Here is a 7,554-nt window from a genome sequence, read left to right as displayed (position 1 = left end):
AGAAAGAACTGCACCAAGGGATGAGGGTCAGGGAAGGGGGCTGCGTGCTGGGGAGACCCAGGGGATGGGGCGCAGGGGTGTGGAGGGGAAGGGCAGGGCAGAAAGAGGCAAGGTCACGCAGGGCCATGGGGGCCACAGCAAAGGGTCTGTATATTTCATTCTGAGTTGGGGCAGGGGGCAGCCCAGGCAGGATTTACAAAGGGAGGTGACATGAGTGTCAATGAACAGGTACCATTGCTCATAGGCTACAGGAACCGAATTTCATCAGTCTCTGCCGCTCTCTGGCTTTTCAGAACCTATTTGGTAAATTTGTGGGATGTTAAGGCCATCGGACTAGATCTTGGTAGAAATATAAAAATATCTGATCTGGTCCATCAGAGGGCAAGGGGCCTGGGCGATGAGGACAACTGGGCAACCTAACTTGGATGGCGTCCTACGGTGCTGACATTCCAGGGTGTGCCTGTTAACTAAACTCTTAAATAGCACTTACTACTGGCTATAATGACCCTACAAGGCAGAGGCAGTTTCTAAGGAATGTGTCATTTTTCCAGGTGAAATAAAAATACAGCCAACCTCATTTTTGAGTCCTGCCCATTTGGAATTTGCTACCTAGCTCTGGGCAGTTCTGTGAGGCCAAGATGAGGTCATGAATGCGACGTGCTAAACACACAGTAGGTTCTTAAGAAATAGCTGTTTCCCACCCTTCTTCTTTCTGTCTGTAGAAAACAGCTCTTCTGAGCAGGAAAAAAAGAAACCCATATAATTAGAATGATAGGCACTTTTCAATTTGGTTGAGGCCCACATTTCAATCTCTTTGGAAACACCCATTCAGGCACCATTGCGGGGCTAATTATAAATCACTCCTTTTTATTCATAAAGCCAGAGTCCCCGTGGTCCCCCACAAAGGTGTGTTCTGTTGGACTAATTCAAGGCCCTCTGTGTTTGGCAGACCTCCTTTGTCATTCTGGTGTTGGGGGACCAGCTTACCAGGTGTCCTACAGCTCAGCCGGCTCATATCAGTTTCTTACGGAAAATGCTTAAATTTCAGAAAACACGCTCGGCCTTACTCTATAGCCAAATCCATAAGAGGCGAAGAGATGGTAACGGAGCCCCCCTAAACATGAGTGGATGGATAAAACACGTCTTTCTTTCATATCAGTCCAAACTGGAGATATTTGAGTGTTTCACAATTTTTAGAATTGTTATTTCTTTGGACAAGGTGAGGTTTCGCCCACAGAATGGGAGTGAAAGCTCTTCACCATAAACAGGATTTTGTGGTCTGCGATTATATCCTAAATTGCCCACCTGAAGCTATATGGTGCAGGTGCCTTGCATGAAAAAATAGGAGTACAGTGTTTTTCTTAAATTGCAGAATGGTACCTTTATGGTGGAAAAAATATAACTACATCCAGAAATATTATTTTTAAAATGTAAACATATAATGAATTTGAATGCTTCTATGCACAGTCCAGCCAGATCAGTTTGAAAGAATTTATGTGAGCCACAATTTTTAAGTTTAAAAGGCACAACTTTCTGAATTCAATCGTGATTCAAAAAAAGAGAGTTTTGAGGTCCTTGGGGGTATTTTTTCCAGCACTCCATCTTTGCAAAGCCCTACTCAAGGCTCTCTCTTGGTGGTTAAAAAGGAGTGGTGTGGCCATCAGAGTTAACACACATAGGGTCATGGTCCTTACAGGCCTGTCCCATTGGAGGGAGCACACGTGGCCTCTACTTTTAGGGTGTCCAGCAGGCCACAGAAGGCAGGCGAGAGAGAACAGACACTTAGGACCCCTCTCTGGCTCCACCCCCTTTCCAACCTTTTCAGCCAGGGGACCACATTATCAAAAACGCTGAGTTCTAGTTATTTATTTTTTTAAATCAATGTCTTCTTGGAACTTAGGTGATGAGATTGGTTAGTCTAACCGAACCTTAGACTCATTTCCTCTCTGGCCAATGGTGACAGAAGGCAGGTCCACATGTGCATTCTGGCTTACGAGTGGACACCGTCTTGTGTAGAGAAAGGTTTGTTTATCTGCCATTGGGCCACTGAGGCTGGCCCCAAAGCAAACAAAACAAAGCAAAACAAAACAAAAACAATGAGAGAGAAAAGACAGCAATATAGACCAGTGGAACAGAATACAGAGTGCAGGAACAGACCCACACATACACGGTCAATTGATTTTTGACAAAGGTGCAGAGGCAGTTCGATGGAGAGAGGATGGCCTCTTCAGTGAATGACGCTAGACAATTCAATACCCACACACTAAAAGTCAACCTCAACCCATGTCTCACACTCTGTACAAAAATTGACCCACGGGGCCAGCCCGGTAGCATAGTGGTTAAGTTCACACACTCCACTTCGGCGGCCCAGGGTTTACGGGTTCAGATCCTAGGCGCAGACCTACACACTGCTCATCAAGACATGCTGTGGCTGTGACCCAGGTACAAAAAAAACAGAGGAAGATTAGCACAGATGTTAGCTCAGGGACCATCTTCCTCACAAACAAACAAAAATTTGATCCAAAATGAATCATTGATCTAAATATAAAATGTAAAGCTATAAGACTTTGAAAAGAAATAATAAGAACATGTTTGTGACATTGGGTAGCAAATATTTCGATACCAAAAGCATGATCCATGAAAGAAAACAATTGATTAATTTGACCTCATCAAAATTAAGAACTTCTGCTCTTCAAAAGACAGTTAAGAAAATGAAAAAAAAAAAACAAACCCTCCAGCACACATTAGGAAAAAGTATTTGCAAATCTCATTTCTAATAAAGGACTTGTATCCAGAATTCATATAAAGAACTCTCAAACCTCAAAAATGAGAAAACAAAAAACTCATTTTTTAAAAAAATGGGCAAAATATTTGAATAGAAGCTTCACCAAAGAAGATATACAGTATAAATAAGCTTACAAAAAATGTTCAAAATCACTAGTCATTAGGGAAATGCAAATTAAAACTACAATTTAGAAACCACAACACAATTATTAGAATGGCTAAAACTTTAAAAACACTGAAAATGCCAAAAGTCGGCAGAGGTATGGAGAAGTCGAACTGTCACGCATCGCTGGCGGAAAACAGTTTAGCAGTTTCTTATTAAATTAAACACATACTTGTCATATGACTCAACAATCCCACTTCTAGGTTCTTACACAAGTGAAAGAAAAACTTAAGTTCACACAAAAACCCATATGAGGATGTTCACAGAGGCTAAAGCTGAAAACTCTATTATTATTCCAAACTAACACAAGTGTTAAAAGAAAAAAGTATGCCAGGCACACAGCAAGCACTCAATAAATGCTGACTATTGCTGTTCTTTTAAGGAGAAAGCATTGATAGAAAATGCAAATTACAAACCTTCCATCTTCCATTGCATAACAATTCATAGGCGGCAAATGGCTCTTACAAATGTTATTTCACACATCAAGTGATAACAGTTTAGAGCTAGAAGGGATGTAAGTATTATCTGCTCCAACCCCTTCATTTTCCAGGTGAAGAAACAGAAGCCAAGAAAAAGAAGCAAGAACAGGAAAAACGATGGTAATTGAAATAGAAATAACAAAGAGTTTTTTAAAAAAGTAACAGTAATAAGTAACAGTCAATAACTCCTGCTGTAACTCAGGCACTGTTCCTAGGTGCTTACATCCATCATCTCATTCATAATAACCGTGCAAGATGCATTTTATAAAACAGTCTCCATTTTACAGAGGTGGAAGCTGAGGGTCAGAGAAGTTAAGTAACTTGCTCAGGATCACACAGCTTGCAAGCCTGGGCCTTGAAGTCAGGAAAGGAAAGGGAACTCAAATCCATTGAGCACCTAACACATAGCAGGCAAGATGCCAAATGTCTCCTAAACCTTAACTCATTTAATTCCTCACAAAACTTTTTGAGATCTGTACCATCATCCCAAATTTACCAAGGAGGAACTCCAGGTTTACGTAATTGTCCTTCCACACAGCTGGCAGGTGCAGAGCTAGGATTCGAACTCAGGTCCACCGGACTCCAGCCCTGTGCCCTCACCACCACACTCGGCTTCTCTCGATGCTGGTAGCACGGGCCAGCAAGAACAAACTGGGACTCTGCCCTTTCATTCACTTTTTATTCCACGTTCAGAAAAGCTCAGCTTCCCTGGTTGTACAGCTTCTGCTATTTTCTATTTTACAAGCAGAAAAGACATCTTCTATCCATAATTCCTTAAGACTCAAGGAGCTGACCTAGGGATTTTAAGATCCTCAGGACACAGGATGACAGCCGTGTCCATTTTACAAATTTCAAAATTCACCCAATACCTAGAAAGTATTAACAGAGTCAGTAAGATGTTAACATGTGACAATATTAGCTGAGGCTGAGGTCTGATGCTCTGGCCAAGCTCTTACTATCCGTGGCCGAGAGGGTATGAAAAGCGTTACATGTATTTAGACATATTGGAGGAAAAAGTACAAAGCAATCATCTGTTTGCATCCGCCTCCCATATGTGGCCACAAATGGAACACATTGAAAAGGTCACACGAGATCAGGAGATTTAGAGAACTGGGGACAATACAGCTTTGTGGTTCGGTTTATTTTCTCATGACAATGTAAAATATAGATTGAGATAAACTAAAATCCCTCATATTTGGTTTTATAGCTTAAATTCATAAATTCTCTACATTCATTAGAAAGCGACCGCCTATCTGCACCCACTTGAAAAGATAGCACCCCCAGGGACAGGTACAAGAATATTAAAAAGAAAATCCTGATCAAAGAAATATTGCTTCTTTCCTCCTTTCATTGAGCAGATGTGCAATGTGTCCAGAGAAAGAAATAGAAAAATTCCTGAGTGATTTATTTGATGAACCCAGTTTTAACCGAGGTTATTGCATGCCTGATATCGTGCCGGGTGTTATTAGTTTCTGGTTGAAAAGGACCAGAGAGAGTCCCGTTCACTTCATCAATATGGTCCATTTATAGGTTGTCAGGGAGGCGACATCACGCAGCCACAGTACTTTGTCTTAGAGTTATTTCTCTATTAGATGGTTGCTGTCTTTGTCATGAAGACTTCTGGCTATTTAAGAAAATCCAGACCAGAGAGAGATGTCTGCTCCATCCCAGCGTTTAAGACATTAAAAGCAGATGCATCACTTAGAAAAATGAGTCTTACTCAAAAGCCCCATTGCCACAGAAAAATGAAAACAAATAGACAAAAACCCCACGCTTCGTCTAGGAAGAAAGTAGACTTTTACTTTGCTAAAAACAAATCGTAAAACCCAAGAACTCCCAGACTCCGTGAAGCAACTTTTCAAAATTGGGAGGGGGAGACCTCTGCACGGGATTGCCAATTTTTAATTCTGCCAAATTAACTCATTAATATCCCTCCGCAAATGTTATATATTGTCTCCATCATTCTATAAAGAAACCACATTTTAACTCACACACAGAATTTTTAAATACGTAAAAACTTTAAAAGAACAGAATCTCAGAAAGAAGGTATTCCTTCCTAGGAGAGAGAGCCCGAGGGTTGTGTCCACAGGCGGAAGAAGCTGTAATGACTGGCCAGCGCTGGTCTGCAGACAATCCTTGGGAACCACTGGAAAATCTAGTAAAATCTATGAGGAGTGATACTGATGTTAGAGGTGCAAACTTTTTGTTCTGAAATTTTTTTGTAATCCCATAATACTTTACTAAATTGTTACAGCACTAACAGTAATAGCACTAATAGAAAATAATGACAAAAATCAGTAGGTGGTACTATTCATTAAGCATATACTAGATGTCAGCTGTTCACTATGTGCTTGACCTGTTGGTATCTTTTAATTCTTGCAATAACCTATGAAATCAGTATTATTATTGTCACTTTATGGATTAGGAAGCTGTGGCCTGGAGAAGCCACACCCCTTGCCCAAGGGCACTCAGTCGTAAGTGGTAGAGCTGGGCTTCCACTTCAAGTCCCTCGGAACCGGAAGCCAGTGCACTAACCACTCTGCTCGCTGCCTCCTTCCAATTATACTCTACTGTCCTTGTTCCTCTGTGGGTCTATTCTTCCTGGATGTGCTCAATGCCTATTTCTAAACAAATAAATAAATGAAGACTTCCAGTTCGGGAAATTTGTTTTCAGACACAGGGTGGTATGAGGATTAAACGAGATCATAGATGTAAAACACTTTAAAACCGTGCCTGCCTTCCCCCAGGAAGCCCTTGGGATATGCGAGCGGCTTCCATTACGGGTGTTGAGAAGTCAGCTCTCCTATGGGAACGATGTCTTGGCTTCGTCTGCTGGAGGACCCAGCACCTTACAGAGGAGTCTTCACACACGATACCAGCCATGGAGGATTAAAGAAAAATCAGAAATGACAATTTATAGGGTGGGTGAAATGGGTGAAGGGAGTCAAAAGGTACAAACTTCCAGCTATAAAATAAATAAGCCCTGGGATGTAACATACAGCATGGCAACTACAGTTAATAACGCCATATTGCATCATTGAAAGTTGTTAGGAGAGTAGATCTGAAAAGTTCTCAACATAAGAAAAAAATTCTGTTAACTATGTAAGGTGATAGATGCTAACTAGACTTATTGTGGTGATCATTTTACAACACATACAACTATTGAAACATTATTTTGTACACCTGAAACTAATATAATGTTGTATGTCAATTATACCTCAATTAAAAAAATGACAATTTGTAAAATGCCTACACACATCGCTTTTTTGCTCTTCTTTTGCTATATGTTATCATTATGACACATCATTATATTATATACACCATATGATATATATGTATCACGTATGACACAACGCCCCTTATCTCGTGGACGAAGGATGTGCAACTTAATAAAATAAAAACAATCCTTAGGCCCTCCTTGAAGAAAAGATTTTTAAAACAAATCTTGCTTTGTTGGGCCCCAGTGGAAAATCATAAGGGGTTCAAAACTGGGGTTCTCCTCCTCTTATTTGAAAAGCAAAATTGACCATTGCTATTTAGAAAGAGCTCCTGACCTGCTCCGGGGCTATCCTTTGTAGGTACCGTCTTAGGCTTGAGCTTAGAACTTGTTTTTCATTCACCTCTACAGTGCTGTGAAAGCTGGAATTGCGAGTCAGACTATATTCCTAGCATCAGGGGCATTGTGTAATTCTCCAAGACCTCTGCTGGAAATTCCCCAAGATGGTTATGAGAACACTATTACAACAAGATCCATTTGTCTCTGATTTCTGCACCCTAAATTACAAGGGGTCCCAGGGACAATCGTTCTCAAGGCACACTCCAAGACCAGATCGAGAAGGTGATGGTCTTGCTGTTTTTTATTTCAGTTAGTGATACTCTCCGCCTCCCCTGGACAGATGTTTCTCTGAGCAAATAGCCACAGCTGCTGAAATGATTTCTAAGTATCTTCCATCAGCAGGACTGGGGGCCAAGCAGGCTGGTTACTCTTCAGCCCTTCAGACAAGTGAAAGTGTTGAAAGTCGGGGTTACCATTAGAGCAGCAGAATTTATAAATGCCTTGAACCAGTAGGTTACACTGTGGATAACAATTCCACTGTACTCTGCCTTATAAAACAATTAGAGATTACC

Source organism: Equus przewalskii, chromosome 1 (assembly GCF_037783145.1).
Source record: "Equus przewalskii isolate Varuska chromosome 1, EquPr2, whole genome shotgun sequence".
Taxonomy (NCBI): Eukaryota; Metazoa; Chordata; class Mammalia; order Perissodactyla; family Equidae; genus Equus; species Equus przewalskii.
Note: the sequence above shows the minus strand (reverse complement) of the source record.